Raw genomic sequence first — 18078 nt, forward strand, 5'->3', positions numbered from 1 at the left:
CCAATTCACTGACTACCTAGAACACAACAACCTGCTCGACCAATCCCAATTCAGGTTCTGCCCAAACCACAGCACCGAGATCACCCTAATCGCAGCAACCAAGAACATCAGACCGCTCCTCAATCTCGGGGAACACCAGCCCTTATCCTACTACACCTCCCTAATCGCAGCAACCAAGAACATCAGATGGCTCCTCAACCTCGGGGAACAGCAGCCCTTATCCTACTCCACTTATCTGCTGCTTTCGACACCGTCTCCCACCACACCCTCATCACCAGACTCCACAGCACTGGCATCCAGGACAACAACCTGAAATGGATCTCCTCCTTCCTGTCCGGCGGCAAGATCTCTGATCCCAAGAAGATCATCTGAGGCGTACCCCAGGGCTCCTCCCTCAGCCCCACCCTCTTCAACACCTACATGACCCCACTGGCGGACCTCCTACGATCCCAAGGACTCAACATTGTCTCCTATGCCAACGACACCAGGCTGGTCCTCTCCTCTGACGATGCCAACACCACGAGCCAACTTCCAGAACACCATGACCGATATTGCGGCCGCCTGGATGAGGACCAACTGCCTTAAACTAAACTCAGACAAGACTGAAATCCTCATCTTGGGAAACAAGCCATCTCCCTGGGACAACTCATGGTGGCCCTCAGCCCCCCCACACCCACCAGCCATGCGCACAACCTAGGCATCATCCTAGACACACAACTAACCATGAAACAACAGATCAATTCCGTATCCCCTGCCTGCTTCAACACCCTTGCATGTTCTGCAAGATCTTCCAATGGCTCCTCATCTCCATCAAAAAGACACTCACCCAGGCCCTCATCACCAGCCGCCTTGGCTACAGAAACGCTCTCTGTGCCAGAACAACTTAACAGCTCCTCAAACGCCTCCAGACCATCCAGAACGCGGCAGCAAGACTTATCCTCTAACTCCCTTGAAGAACCAGAATCACCCAACACACCAGAACCCTCCACTGGTTCCCAGTACAGCAGAGATGCCTTTTCAGGTCCTCACTCACGCCTAGAAGGCCCTCCACAACATAGGTTCTGCCTACATCACCAACGGCCTTGGCTTCCACCAACCCTCGAGAACTCCGCTCAGCTACCCTCGCACAGGCACACATACCTCGCATCTGACTCAAATGAACCGGAGGACACTCCTTCTCCCACCTCGCTGCGTAAGAAATGGGATGCTCTCCCCCTCCAGTTGTGCACCTCTCCCTCCCTCACAGACTTCAGAAAATAGCTCAAGGCCTGGCTCTTCAACCACCACTACCAGCAGAACAAAAGGCACAGCCCCACTGGAGCACCTGGAGACCCCCGGGGTGACACGCCTGCACTTCACAAATTGTGATTGATTGATTGAATGAACATGAAACAAACACCTTCCCACAAGCCCCAGAAGCTCTCAGGCACACCACCACCTCATTCTGCTGTAAAGATTTCCATCAGTCAGCAGTCCTGACCACTGGGAACCCCACCTCCCGTATCATGCTTCACGACTTCAGTAAACAGTAATAAAATATGTGGTTTATTGTTGTGCATTGTGCCAAAAAAGTGTTTATTATGTGTTTTTTCAGTAAAGGAACGGGACAAAGTGCGACACAAATAAATTTGTTTAGTAAAAAGCATTGATGTTATTAGTGACACAAAAGTTATTCCAGTGATCAGTTAAGGTTTTCACTGTGATATATACTATGTGTGTATTTTTCCCTACTGTTTACCAGTATTGTATTACTGTTGTTTGATAGCCCAGGTACAGTGGGGTTACAAGGGCTTCTTCCCCCATGGCTTGCATATATCACAACTTCAGTAAGACACGTCCACCCATAAGTACTCGACCACACTACTACCAATCACACAGTTCTTGCCACTTTCTCCCCGCATACCACTCAGAAAACATGGAGATAGAGTGACTACTAATGACTATAGCTACAGCTACTAGATTCTAATCATGCGTCATCTGAGTGTTACTCTGTCACTGTCATTGCACCAGCGTCTACCGCCAACTGGAAGTTACTGGACCATTCTTGGAGCGCTTTGTTGACTTCCTGGAATCAGTATCACAAACAACTTTACTTTTTTTATAGGAGACCTCAATATAAAAAGTTAGTATTTGTACTTTTTTTGACCTGTTTCTCTCTGATCTTTCACTTCAAATCAGCTCTCCATTGTTACACACATATTCACATCTCTAAAACCCTAACTTCGCTCACATCCCATCTTCCTCATACCATGACATCCTAGAAATTCAATCAATACCCCTCCCTCCCTAGCTTCCATAACAAAATCCTCAGTCAGGAACAGATGCGCTCCCTGGAATCTATTCCAACATCTCTCAAACAAATCCACAATGTCCTTTCGCTCAAGCTTAGCTCCACTTCATTCTACAAATTCATGACACTTTAAGCTATATATTTGACTCAGACTTCCCTGTTTCCCCCACGGGCTCAGCTACCCCTGATCTCATCCATGGAAAACTACTACCAGACACTCCTAGAAACCAAAAGGCCTGCACTTCTCTATAAATGAAACAAAATCCAAACCATTAAACATCTTAAAGACACCTCCGCCCTGGTCAAATCTCTTTTTGAGGTACACAACTTTTCGTGTCAAAATTCTGCTATTCCTAAATAACACAAATAAATAAACAAACCCTCACCCACCTTTTCTGAGACATTGTATTGTGAGGTTCCATTATACCTACTTCTATCAAAACCCTTAGGGCTTCCTTAGCTCTCAGTCTTCCTTCTGAAAAATGAGTGTGGTTCCCCTAACTGCTCCACGCCTGCAGATCCTCATGCCCTCTCTCCCTCCTTTAGGGGATTAGGAGTGCGAGCACCTCCCTCACTGTTCTCACAGCCTTTAGGTACTGGTCAGAGGCTAATACACCCAGAAACAAGCATTTGCAATGTAATGGGTCTCACATTTGGTGGAGTTGAAGCTATTAGCGTTGTAAACTCCTAACTGGACTTTTCTTGCCACATAAACCGGAATGGAAAGTAAAACAGTTTCACATAAGCGAGCCGACGGCCACCATGAGCACAAAGAAGACACACAAAAGGAAACAGAAGTTTGCTCGCAGTGAAACGTATCGGCAAAAGTGCAATTATCCATGTAACCGTCAAAAGTGCAAATATCCATGTAACAGGGTTGATGTCATGCAAAGCGCTTGAATAGTGCCCAGAGAGATCGCGATGCCTACGAAATAAAGAGAAAAAGTAGTCCAGAAACCATACCAAAAACATGGAGCCTCGTATGTTTTCAGTAGTTGGCCGGTGCACTCTAGGCGGGCTAAACACCAGAAAAGGCATGACGTATACATGCCTTACACTAATTAAATCAAGCAAATTTTAAAAGGCAAGTCCACAACCAACCAAACTGATGGGCGTGACATGGGCGTGGTTAAAAGCCCAGAGAGACATCACACCAGGGACAGAGTGTTTTGCGCCCGACCCTAAAAATGGGGCTGAGTCATGCACAATGAGTAAAAAGTGAGTAGCGCCTTGAACTTAGTGTGCTTTTCTACCTGCAAACAGCACTGCAGTTCAGTACCATTACAGCAAGTTGCCAAATCACCTTCTAGAATGCCACCTTCCCGCAGCACATTGCAGATGCAGTAATCTATCCGTCAGGTGAAAAGGTATACACAGACAGACCACGTTCCCCTACTCCAGCTTATATAGTACCAACAATAACACTGATTGGATTCTTTGAGGTTGCTTTTTGTGATGAGAACATTTTCCTGAGAAATTTGAAGTCATGATGTCCAAACAGTCACCAAATACTGCATAACTCCTACTCTGGCTAAATGGTTGGTCTATGAAATACATTTCTACTATTCAATTGCAAATGTATCCTCAAACTCGCCATGAATTTGAGTTTACTAATAATTTGACTTTAAATTCTCCCTTTCTTTTTAGGATGAAGTAAAATTATCAAACACTAATCACGCATTTTGAGTTTTAATCTTTGTTTGCTGAAGCATGGTTTATACAAATTTGTCAAACTTGTTTGCTTAAAGTGAATAAATAAGTAATTTCTACTAGACTATGTGTATTAACGTACCCTCTTCTCTTTCCCAGAATTAGTGTCTTCTTCAGGTCAGATGCCGGATTAACAATAGCTCTTCAAATTCTTCATATTTTGGGGTGCAGATCTAAAACTCTTTGAGCCTCTTCCAGTCAAGCCATTCTCTGTCTCTGATGGACTGATGGAATTAGGGATTGTGCGTACCCCCTCTTCCTCCTTACAATTAGCTTCTGACTCCACACAGGCTTCCCGTTATTTTGTCTAGAAAAGGCACGTATGCCTTATTTGGGGTCTTTCCAACAGAGCAGAAGGTGATGAGCAGGCTGCAGGAAGCCTTGTTGAATAATAACATGGTTTGTCCAAGCTGCTACTGCGGTGGAACCAGTTTTATCCCACTTGAGAAGTCTTTTGTTTAAGTTTGTTTGTATATATATCAGTCACTGGATGAATGAATGATCCATCCACCAAATCGTCCAGGCTTCCAGTGCCAGCTGCATGACTGTTCCCTAATTAATCTGAAAAAAGTGCAGGGCTCTAAAGTTTTTCTTCGTAGACTGCATCTGGCGCTACTGAATGCCTGAGTTGCCAAATACCAAAACTGCACAGACTAGATCCCACATCATATTCTTATCTTCCACCGCCCTTTATTTCAGTTTATTTTTCTCTCACCCTTGCAGTTTTTTCATCCCTGTGCTCTACTTTTGCCATTGTTTTCCTATGTCTCATTGCCTTCTTGCTCCATTTCTGACTTTTTCGTATTCTGGGTCAGAGTCTGATGAGGTAAGTAAGTCCCAATTCTTAAATATGAGTGCCGGTGGTGGACAGCCACCACCACAAACTAAGCACCATAATCATGGTTCCCAGGCATTTAATATCAGCACTGTTTTAGAACCACTCATGTGGAGTCAGTTTGCTGTCACCTAAGAGTGTTTCCTGGAATAACTCCTTCCTTCTGGCACAAAATCTTTTGTGACCTACCTTGCTGTGTGGATATAATTTACATGTCGTTGGAGGATGTGTGGACATTTACATCCTCCAAAAACAAAAACACAGGTTTGGGCTGCACAATGGCACTGAACAGGGAAATAAACAGACTCAACCACTCCAGTACCGCATATGTCATAACTTTGCACCATTCACAAGACTGTGCACCCAGCAGGGTTGGACTGACAAGGTATTTTTATGCTAACCACTGATCATGTAAATAAGTAAATATAAATTATTTGGACGTAAATGTATTTTATGTAGAAATCTTGAAAATCGTTAATGAATATACATGCTATATTTTCAGGATAACCGTAGTCAATGTATGAGTTGTTTACATTCCCTGTATGTAAATGTACTTTATGTCAAGATCATGAATGTCTGGTCTGGATCCAGTCAACCTTGATCGACATTAGAAGCCTCTGGATCAGAGGTTGCTTCTGATTCCTCCAGAGAAGGATCATGTTTTAAACCTTCCCTCTGTGGATTTACAATGCTCTTCACAAAAGCAATAGTTTGGATGACCAGAGGAGGCCAACATGTACGCATCTCAATGTATACCTGCATAGGTGAGGTGACCAGGCAGCTTTGTGTCAAAGGGACATGATTTCCGTTCCAACACTTAGCTTTTACATCTCACTGTTATCTGACATGTTGGTCCAGTTAGCTCAATTGAAAGGAACCAAGACTAGAGCTCCCAGAATTCACTGCTATGGAAAGGCACAGTGCAAGAATGAAAAAGTAGTGGTCTGGGGACATGAAGTCACCAGGGCACCCTGTTTACAGGTGCCCAAGCCACGTGTTTCATTCCACAAGCCTAGTTTCGCTCCCTTAACTAGAACAACAGTGGTTACCCTTGCATTTGATATTTAAACATTTTCACAAATTCTTAAATACATTAACATGTATGAGATAAACTTGAGTATTCTTACAGAGAGCAATATGTCAGCACTGGCATCTTACGATGGTGCCTGCAGCTATATAGACCTGCTATATTTTACGTTGTTCGCTGAACTATATAGACCTTCACTTATTTATCAACATGTACAATTCTTCTCACCATCCTCGTTTGCCACATCTCCCTCTCACTGTACATCATAGTACCACCAATAATCCATGCCTTATTTATGGAACATTTCCCACTCCCCCAGGATGGCAGAAAATGTCCCCACCGGCTAGTTCTTCCCAAATTGAGTCACGTTACATTTAAAAACATCTCACCATCCAGACATGTGGTAAAAGGGGGAAGGGGACCACTTTACAGCTCATTGGACAATACAACTTTACTCCACAGGCCCCAGGCCTTGAGGTGATTTTGTTTGCAAAGCTACACCACACATAGTTCTTCAATTATGCTTAATAGTATTATTTTGTTATGGGCGAGCACAAAGTGCTCCGTCCATTCTGTAATCTCTCTTTGGGCTTCAAACCACCCCCATGCCACGTCGGTCACTTACATTGGTTTGTGGGCTTGCCTTTTAAAATCCGCTTGCTTTCATTTTTGAAAGGCATGCATACGTCATGCTTTTTCCGGTGTTTAGCCCACCTACACAGCACCGGTAAAGTACCAAAAACATACGAGGCTCGATGTTTTCAGCCTGGAGTCCAGATTACTTTATCTGTTTATTTTCCACGCAGCACGATCGCGCTGCATTTTACATAGCGCGATCGTACTGCGTTTTTTTTTTGCTTTACAACACTAATAGCTCTAACTCGAACAAATGCGAGACCCGTTGCATTGAAAATGCTTGTTTACTTTGGTGCTTCTAGTTTCACCATGCCAGTTTTCCCTGAAAATCTAAGATGGCTGGAAGTCACCCTTCGTTGATTCGGAGCGTGACCAAAAGCATATAAAAGGACTACCCTGGAATTGGTCTTCATGAAAGGATAGGACAAGCCTGGAGGCATAGTTTAGCAGGTAGAGATGCCGACTTTGGAATTGGGAAACAAGGTCCGAATCCCGGCCTCGCCACAATAACCTGTGATTCTTGGCAGTTCATTTAAACTCCAGTGCCAAAAGGAGGTGTCATGTCATGGAGTCGTTCTAATACCCTCAAACCAACTTCACACGATAAAAAGCTGCGTAAAAGCAAGAAACCTATACAGTTTGTCCATATCGGCGTAGATCAGCAGATGTATACAGACAGCCATGTCACAAGGCTTGTAGATCTCAGCTGGATGAAAAGCTGAGGTGATCTGATTGGACTTGAACCTGCGATCATGATGCCACACGCAGCTCCCTAGAGGGCATTTATTGTTCCCTATGCCACAGGCCGCAGCTTTTTAACTTTTTGAGCACGTTGCTACGGCCGCAGCTAACAAGGACACGGTACTGTGCCCAGCCGGAGTCTGACACTCGTGGCTCCGCGCGGTGCCAGGCCCTTCTGGAGCGAGTGGGCCAGCTGTCGGGCGCAGGCCCTTGACGTCTCCCGGCGGCTGTGGCGGCCGCGCTAGGCCTGCTTGCCTTGGCGTTGGTAATTATTTCCCCTCAGACGGTGTTTGCCTCGGTGCATCTGCACTCACTTAGCGGGGCCTCGCCAGCTGCAAGCGGAATGAGGCAAACGCATGCGGTGCCACGAGCCCACCGTGCAAGCGCCCTGCATATTGCAGGCCACGCGCGGGCGTCACGTGCTGCCCGGGCCGTGGGGGCGGGGCGAGGCCGTCTCCAGAGCAACCAGGCCCGGTGTCACGCGTGGCTCTCTATGTATTGGTGGGGGAATGACTGTCTCTGGGTGTGTGTTTTTGTTGGAGTGAAGTCTGCAGGGGGTCTCAGCAGGTGTATGGGCACCGGGGCTCATAGCCCATTGAACCTCATAATTGACTTTTTTTATTTGCAGTTTTGTATACTGCAAACTCGACCTGTAGGTATTGGAGTGCTTCACTGGAGAGTCAGTTACATGACACGTTTATTTTTAAGGCACTGGGCGATTAAGAGATCACAGGATGTTGAGAAGTGGTGCAACTAAACTTGCATGCAAAGTGCATGCAGGGATTTAAGTGGAGGGTATTCTCATAGTGTTCTGCACTAATAGTAATTAACAGGTACGGGCAAAACCGTATGTCTCACTTTTGAGACCCATTGGCTTTGCAATGATGTTTGGCGATCCTATACAGCTTTAGGGAAAAGCAGATACCTTTTCATGCTATGATGCCTATGTAGCATGTAGCTTCCTGATGGATTTATCGCTGCACCATTTGGCGGGCATGCACATGCATGCATCACCACGCATGCACACACCTACTGATTACTGTGGACGCCATTCTCTTTTCTTTTACCCATCCAGGGTGGGGGGACGCAAGATGCATTGGCAAACAGAAAATAAATACCACAGCAAAAGCGTTCTTTCCAATACCGGAACAGTCCTGAAGCAAATAGTGTTTCGGGACATCAATTTTTTGTTGTCTTTGGTTACCATGAGGTGTGGGGGAGCAATGAGGGAGAGAAACCCTCAACCACACTTTCGTTGGTCTGAGCTACATCTTCACATGGACTGAAGTGTTGTAATTGCCTATTGTGTCAAATTCAGTGCATTGAGTGGTCTTGTACTCACCGGAACAGAGTACTAGCACCTGATCATTTTCTCTGAGTACCAGAACTTCTCGACTGAGGAGAGTACCGGTACTCATACGGGCAGCAGGGCAGTCTAAGTGGAGTTGACGCCACCGACGGAGTGGAGTGTTTATGAGCTCCACTGTGACAGCCGGGGGGTAGTGCACCCTACCGATTCCAATGGCGCGCGCATCTCAGCTCCCTCTCCCCACTGCAAGATGCCCTCGCACATCTTGTCAGTAGTGCCAAAAGTGCCTCGCAAATTGCATTTCCTGCAGCCAACAAATGCGAGGATCTTAGCAGCTCACGAAGACGCGCTATGCACTTTTCCTTTGTGACTCAATAGTGTAGGTGCAAATGTGCATTTTCTACTAACAACGCCCCTTTCTAGTCACTGAGGTTGTAGCGCTCAAATTATTGGCTCGTCAGACTGGACTCTAGCACGTTTGACTTGGCCTGTTTAGAAAGCCGAGTTGCGTTTATGGGGGAGCATTCTAAACAGGTGGCCCAGTGTATGCAGCACCTGTGTCACGAAGTTCATCCCGGTTTTCGAGTCCCTTGTGAGTACCAAATAACCCTCTTGCGGTGAGTACTTTTTGTCAAGCATGCAGCTGCTTCTATGGCCCCTCATGGCAGTTGCAGGTGGAGAGCCGAGGGGGGCCCCTCTGGAGTTAGGGCCCCAGGCCACAACATCAGCTTCTGATCTTTGCTCTACCATTGTTACTGTGTTTACGAGTCCGGATTCAGGGCCTGCGTGGCTGTTTGTTAGTGGCGCCGAGCCAGGCACGCTGCTTATGAGGCAGGGAGAGAGATTCTGAAGCTGTACTATTTGAAGCAGAAACACTGTGGTAGATGGGACCGGTGTGCCAGTGCCAGTGCCCCGTTGTGGGATGCCAAACTGAAGGTTTTGCCCATGGAGAGTGAATGCAGCTTTCAGGGAGGGGGCACCTGTCTGCTAATCAGGAGTGGCACAAAACAAATGCCCACCAAGCAGTGCCTGGCTTTGTATGTCTACTGAGAAAAGGGATACATTGGCAGTGCCCCACTTACTGACCTGGGACAAAATGCCACGCACGGTGCTCATTCCCAGTTCTCCTTTTAGCCAAATCCTAGCGCAAAAGGAGGTGACCCTCGGCGGTCGGACTGGAATGTGGGACAATCTGGCTGCGGCAGAAGGGCAGATATGTAAGCGCATGTTTTTAGCTCTTTGTGGGCATGTTTTGGCTTCTGGAGGGATAGTTTTTACTGCTGATTTCTTGATAGAACCACAAATATCACCACCAGAACGCACAAATGTATGCAGTTGTCCATACCTTGTAAAACACATGTACAGACAGCCTGGTTTTTAATGTTCAGCCTGTCCTTACAGGTTAAAAAGTGCACCTCCAATTAGCAAATGTGGGACACTTTTTTAGCTCTCTGTTTTTTTAGCTTGTTTAGTGTCCTAGTTAGACCCTAGGAACTTCCAAAAATCCAGGCCTCAGAAAGGGAGAGAACAGGATGAGAAAAGGCAAACAAGGGGGAATGAACAAGGGTTACGGGTAATCAGTGGGAAGTCTAGACTAGGCAATAGAGAAGAAAGAAGGGCAAAACAGCTTGGAAAATGGAAGGTGAGGCAGGGAGAAAAGGAACGAAGAAAATGATGAGAGAAGAGGAAAAATAATGAGGTGGAGGGAAGGAGTGGAGAGAGATATAAAGAGGGGAAAAAAGTTGAGAAGGAAATATATAAAACTGGGAGATAAAGGAGGACTAAAGGGAAAGAGATAAGGAGGCGCGGGGCAAAAATAATTTATCTGATTATAAAACGATGAGAAGGGGAGGACTGAGAAAGAAGATTCATTAAATGCTCCTGCCTCTGACCCCACCTCTGGTCCACAGCTCAGTATGGTAGGTACCTGCACTTAACATTCTCCATTTAAAGCACTGGTCAATTTGTAAATTTGAGAGTGCATTTTTTCCTGATATATTGACAAACTAGAAATATAATTTGTTTTAAGTGAGATGAAGAATTCACAACGTTTTCCAGAACTTTGCTGCAGAAAAAGATTATACTTGTGCAATGTACGTTATCTCCAAAGGCATCGATATGCAACATGTAGACAGCTAAATAGCATGCAGCCCCCACAATGTTTTTGACGGGTGAAACCATGCCAATCTAAACAACTAATGCCGGAGAAAAATAATGACCATCAGAGCCTAGATTTCATATATTGCTGGAGAAAGAACAACATTCACATGAAATTTGACAGGACATATGATTACCATCAAACTACACCTTTACACAATGTGGCAGTCAGGTTGCCTGTGTCTCTTTTATGCACATCTGAGCAGGTGTGTCAGGGAACACCACATTCATACCACTTAGCGATAACAGCGATTTGTAAAGATGGTTGATATTTTTTTAATAACTCTTTTTATTGAGTTTAATGACATACAACATACCATGGGTTCCCATGAAGGCATTACATCAGCGAAGCAATCTTTTATTAAAATCACAATTAAAGAGTCGCACAGCGATGATCCCAGAAACAATCTCTCAGCAGAATTGAAGAAGTGTCCCTGTTATGAGCCCTGGGGACCCTCAACGGATTCCTCCTCCATCCCTCGGTACGAGCACCATGGGGACCACATTTTCTCCCATTTTTTGGGAAGATGTTTAATTCGTGAACAAGAAATAACAAACATGGCAATGTGATAAAGGAGCACGTTAGAGTGTGTTCCTCTGCACCAGTTACTATTCTATAGAAGACCTTACCATAGGTTCCTCTGAACAGAATGCCCTAGCCATAAGTGATGTGACACATAATAGATACTGTGGAAAGAAGGATCCTGTAATTCCTGTGCGCCTAGTATCTGCCCATCAGTCACTGGCTGCACGATGCCTGGTCTTCAGTTACTGGGCATCATAGTGCCTTCTCACCATTCACAGGGCACAGGTTGCCTGTCCATCACTTATGGACCTCATAGTGTCTTCCTGTCAGTTATGAAGCCACATTATACCTGTCCTCCTGACAGGCCTTCCATTACCAAACAACAAGCTGCCTTACCGGACACAGGGCGACTGGGGCGCAGTTATGGAGGGAGATGGCCAGGGGCCAGATACCAGGCCATTAGATCCATGTTTTCTCTGATTCTCTTTCCCCCCATCTCCCGCCCTCTTCATCGTCTCTCTCGCCTCCCCTCTCCCTTTCCTTTCTGATTCACTTTTTTTCAATTTTTCCCTTTTCTTCCCTCTGACTCCGCCCTCAGTCGACATCGCCGACTCTCTCTCCCTCATTCTTGCTCTGTCATCCACTGTCGCACATCAGCACTTGTTCACCCCCTTCTAATATGTCTCTCTTTCATTCGGACTCTTGTTAGCTATTGTTCTCAAGGTCACCCACCCTAACCTGTATTTCATGATTCTCTTCATCATCTATTCATATTCAGTCTCCTACTCTCTCACACGTGTTGCCTCGTTACAGCTACTTCTCTCTGTCAAGTGTTTAACTGAAAATGGGAAAATATGTACTGTGCAGACTTGATGATGTAGCAGTGGAATAATAATTCTATGCGTCGTGGTAATGGTCATTCTAGATAGCGAGGGAAGGGACCTTAGAGTTATCTATCAGTACCTAATATTAAGTATCAATAATGGCTATGTGAAAATGACTCACTCATTTTTGCATCCTGGGAAGGATGACAGGCCAAGTGGGCCAAACCAGATTTGAATTTCTAACATGCAGATTAGGCATATGTTCGTGCAGCAAAGACATTAAATTCTTCACCTGTCTTTTAAAGTGACTGGGATGATGTTGTTTTAGAGTATAAGCGATTTAGGAGCAGGAATTCCTAGTGGAATCACTCTGAAGGCATAGTGCTGGTCATGCTGAGCAAGCAACGCTTAATGCACATGTAGATATATATCTGCTATAGGATAAGGAATTAGTGCATGGGTCTCACTGAAGCTGATGGCATGGTGAGAGGAGGGAGTCCTGGAGAAAGGTACTATTTAGAACATAGCAGTCCAGGCGGAAAATGGACCTAAATATTCAGAAACACCTCTATAAATGGGAGAAGAGGGGGAGCTCTGAACACATGGGCCGATTGCAAAACAAAATTGCCTTGTCCTTCCTTTATTTTCAAATTAAGGGTGTTGATGGAGTTCTTGTTATGTGCACGGGCGCACTGATCATTAAATGGATCTGGTTCCCTGCTAGCTCAGGAAAACTCATTAAAAGCGTTCCCATTGCTCTTCATTGCCATCACTACTTTTCTAAAGCATCATTAAGCGCCCCCCACAGTGTGCCGCAGACCCCCCCCATCCACCAAAACAAGCGCTGGTCCTTCACAGACACGCCTCCACGGCAGAAGCTCCTCCCATGACACGCATTAGCAGTTCTGCTTAGAACTTGGGTGGAGTAAGAAAACTCAGTCAGCGTGCCCGCAAACGCATGCGCTTTAGAGGTAACTACGTTCCAGAATATTTATCACATATATAGGAAAAACTCTGCACAACCCTAACACTGAGTATTATTCGAAGAGAACTTCTCAAGACCCAAAAGTTGGAGTGATGTCCTTCTGATCATTTGCAAACAAAGTTTGCTTCTTGACAGTCACTAGTATTGTGGCTTCCCGGGAATTGAATGAAAACATTTTTTGTTTGTTTGAAGGTGACTTCTATTTGAAATAAAATGTACTATGCTGATTTCTGCTAGTCTTCTTCAGCCAGTTTCCTTCCACTCTGTGACGTAATGTCTGCTAATTAACCTGGTTGGATGCTGGAGAAACTAAAGCCCAGATCACGTAGGCACACATATCACAGCCACATGACCACAAGGCTCCACCTTTCCTTCAGCGGGCAGTGAGTCCCCCACTTTGGGCATTCTGCAATATAGACTGCAATAAAAGAACAGTTATCAAGCCTCTTCTGAAGAACCAATCCCACACTTCCGTCAGTCCTTCCAGTGATAACCTGATGTGTTTTTTACGAACTAAGTGGTCCTGGAAACCCCAAACAGTTTGTATCACTTGGGGTTTAGATTCCAACCACACTGAGGAGCAAGAATGTCCAAGTGGCCATCTGTAGGAGGCTGGACTGGCTTGTAGTGAGTACCAAGGGGTACTTGCACCTTGCACCAGGCCCAGTTATCCCTTATTAGTGTATAGGGTGTCTAGCAGCTTAGGCTGATAGATAATGGTAGCTTAGCAGAGCAGCTTAGGCTGAACTAGGAGACGTGTGAAGCTACTACAGTACCACAAGTGTCACTTGCACAATATCATAAGAAAACACAATACACAGTTATACTAAAAATAAAGGTACTTTATTTTTATGACAATATGCCAAAGTATCTTAGAGTGTACCCTCAGTGAGAGGATAGGAAATATACACAAGATATATATACACAATAGCAAAAATATGCAGTATAGTCTTAGAAAACAGTGCAAACCATGTATAGTTACAATAGGATGCAATGGGGACACATAGGGATAGGGGCAACACAAACCATATACTCCAAAAGTGGAATGCGAACCACGAATGGACCCCAAACCTATGTGACCTTGTAGAGGGTCGCTGGGACTATTAGAAAATAGTGAGAGTTAGAAAATTAGCCCTCCCCAAGACCCTGAAAAGTGAGTGCAAAGTGCACTAAAGTTCCCCTAAAGACAAAGAAGTCGTGATAGAGGAATAATGCAGGAAAGACACAAACCAACAATGCAACAACTGTGGATTTCCAATCTAGGGTACCTGTGGAACAAGGGGACCAAGTCCAAAAGTCACAAGCAAGTCGGAGATGGGCATATGCCCAGGAAATGCCAGCTGTGGATGCAAAGAAGCTTCTACTGGACAGAAGAAGCTGAGGTTTCTGCAGGAACGAAAAGGGCTAGAGACTTCCCCTTTGGTGGACGAATCCCACTCGCCGTGGAGAGTCGTGCAGAAGTGTTTTCCCGCCGAAAGAACGCCAACAAGCCTTGCTAGCTACAAATCATGCGGTTAGCGTTTTTGGACGCTGCTGTGGCCCTGGAGGGACCAGGAGGTCGCAAATTGGACCAGGAGAGAGAAGGGACATCGAGCAAGACAAGGCGCTCTCTCAGCAGCAGGTAGCACCCAGAGAAGTGCCAGAAACAGGCACTACGAGGATGCGTGAAACAGTGCTCACCCGAAGTTACACAAAGGGGTCCCACGTCGCCAGAGACCAACTTAGAAAGTCGTGCAATGCAGGTTAGAGTGCCGTGGACCCAGGCTTGGCTGTGCACAAAGGATTTCCGCCGGAAGTGCACAGGGGCCGGAGTAGCTGCAAAAGTCGCGGTTCCCAGCAATGCAGTCTAGCGAGGTGAGGCAAGGACTTACCTCCACCAAACTTGGACTGAAGAGTCACTGGACTGTCGGAGTCACTTGGACAGAGTTGCTGGATTCGAGGGACCTCGCTCGTCGTGCTGAGAGGAGACCCAAGGGACAGGTAATGCAGCTTTTTGGTGCCTGCGGTTGCAGGGGGAAGATTCCGTCGACCCACGGGAGATTTCTTCAGAGCTTCTAGTGCAGAGAGGAGGCAGACTACCCCCACAGCATGCACCACCAGGAAAACAGTTGAGAAGGCGGCAGGATCAGCGTTACAGAGTTGCAGTAGTCGTCTTTGCTACTTTGTTGCAGTGTTGCAGGCTTCCAGCGCGGTCAGCAGTCGATTCCTTGGCAGAAGGTGAAGAGAGAGATGCAGAGGAACTCGGATGAGCTCTTGCATTCGTTATCTAAAGTTTCCCCAGAGACAGAGACCCTAAATAGCCAGAAAAGAGGGTTTGGCTACCTAGGAGAGAGGATAGGCTAGCAACACCTGAAGGAGCCTATCAGAAGGAGTCTCTGACGTCACCTGGTGGCACTGGCCACTCAGAGCAGTCCAGTGTGCCAGCAGCACCTCTGTTTCCAAGATGGCAGAGGTCTGGAGCACACTGGAGGAGCTCTGGACACCTCCCAGGGGAGGTGCAGGTCAGGGGAGTGGTCACTCCCCTTTCCTTTGTCCAGTTTCGTGCCAGAGCAGGGCTAAGGGGTCCCTGAACCGGTGTAGACTGGCTTATGCAGAATTGGGCACATCTGTGCCCAAGAAAGCATTTCCAGAGGCTGGGGGAGGCTACTCCTCCCCTGCCTTCACACCATTTTCCAAAGGGAGAGGGTGTAACACCCTCTCTCAGAGGAAGTCCTTTGTTCTGCCATCCTGGGACAAGCCTGGCTTGACCCCAGGGGGGCAGAAACCTGTCTGAGGGGTTGGCAGCAGCAGCAGCTGCAGTGAAACCCCAGGAAAGGCAGTTTGGCAGTACCAGGGTGTGTGCTACAGACCACTGGGATCATCGAATTGTGCCAACAATGCCAGGATGGCATAGAGGGGGCAATTCCATGATCTTAGACATGTTACATGGCCATATTCGGAGTTACCATTGTGAAGCTACATATAGGTATTGACCTATATGTAGTGCACGCGTGTAATGGTGTCCCCGCACTCACAAAGTTCAGGGAATTGGCTCTGAACAATGTGGGGGCACCTTGGCTAGTGCCAGGGTGCCCTCACACTAAGTAACTTTGCACCTAACCTTTACCAGGTAAAGGTTAGACATATAGGTGACTTATAAGTTACTTAAGTGCAGTGTAAAATGGCTGTGAAATAACGTGGACGTTATTTCACTCAGGCTGCAGTGGCAGGCCTGTGTAAGAATTGTCAGAGCTCCCTATGGGTGGCAAAAGAAATGCTGCAGCCCATAGGAATCTCCTGGAACCCCAATACCCTGGGTACCTCAGTACCATATACTAGGGAATTATAAGGGTGTTCAAGTAAGCCAATGTAAATTGGTAAAATTGGTCACTAGCCTGTTAGTGACAATTTGTACAGAGAGAGCATAACCACTGAGGTTCTGGTTAGCAGAGCCTCAGTGAGACAGTTAGGCACCACACAGGGAACACATACATATAGGCCACAAACTTATGAGCACTGGGGTCCTGACTAGCAGGGTCCCAGTGACACATAACAAACATACTGAAAACATAGTGTTTTCACTATGAGCACTGGGCCCTGGCTGGCAGGATCCCAGTGAGACAGTGAAAACACCCTGACATACACTCACAAACAGGCCCAAAGTGGGGGTAACAAGGCTAGAAAGAGGCTACTTTCTCACACCATCCTCGATGAGGATTCTATCCTGCTAAAATTCATATATCTCTATAATCATTGTTGTATCTGTCTGTCTATCTATCTATCTATCTATCTATCTATCTATCTATCTATCTATCTATCTATCTATCTATCTATCTATCTATCTATCTATCCGTCTATCTACCTATCTATCTAGATACTAAGATGGATTGATAGATAGATACTAAGATGCATCAATAGATATACGGATAGATAGATAGATAGATAGATAGATAGATAGATAGATAGATAGATAGACAGACAGACAGACAGACAGACAGACAGACAGACGGATGGATAGATGGATGGATGGCTCGATAGATAGATATCTAGATAGATAGATGGATGGATAGATAGACAGCTTGATAGATAGATAGATAGATAGATAGATAGATAGATAGATAGATAGATAGATAGATAGATAGATAGATAGATACAACAATGGTTATATAGAAATATGAATGTTAGATAGATAGATAGATAGATAGATAGATAGATACTAAGATGGATGGATAGATAGATAGATGGATAGACAGACGGATAGACAGATAGATGGATAGACGGATGGATAGAAAGATGGATGTATAGATAGACAGACGGATAGACAGACAGATAGATGGGTAGACGGATAGACAGATGGAGAGATAGATATATGTTAGATAGATAGATAGATAGATAGAACAATGGTTATAGATAACTGAATGTTAGCTGGATAGATAGATAGATAGATAGATAGATAGATAGATAGATAGATAGATAGATAGATAGATAGATAGATAGATAGATAGATAGATAGAAAGACAGATAGAAGGATAGACGGATGGATAGATAGATAGATAGATAGATAGATAGATAGATAGATAGATAGATAGACGGATAGATGGTTAGACAGATGGATAGACAGATAGATAGATAGATAGATAGATAGATAGATAGATAGATAGATAGATAGATAGATAGATAGATAGATAGATACTAAGATGGATTGATAGATGGATGGAGAGATAGATAGTAAGATGGATGGACAGATGGACAGATAGATAGATAGATAGATAGATAGATAGATAGATAGATAGATAGATAGATAGATAGATAGATAGATAGATAGATAGATGTATAGATGGATAGACAGACGGAAAGACAGATAGAAGGATAGACAGATGAATAGATAGATAGATAGACGGATAGATGGATAGACAGATGGATAGTCAGATGGATGGATAGATAGATAGATAGATAGATAGATAGATAGATAGATAGATAGATAGATAGATAGATTGATACTAAGATGGATTGATAGATGGATGGAGAGATAGATAGTAAGATGGATGGACAGGTGGAT

This window comes from Pleurodeles waltl, chromosome 12, assembly GCF_031143425.1.
Source record: "Pleurodeles waltl isolate 20211129_DDA chromosome 12, aPleWal1.hap1.20221129, whole genome shotgun sequence".
Taxonomy (NCBI): Eukaryota; Metazoa; Chordata; class Amphibia; order Caudata; family Salamandridae; genus Pleurodeles; species Pleurodeles waltl.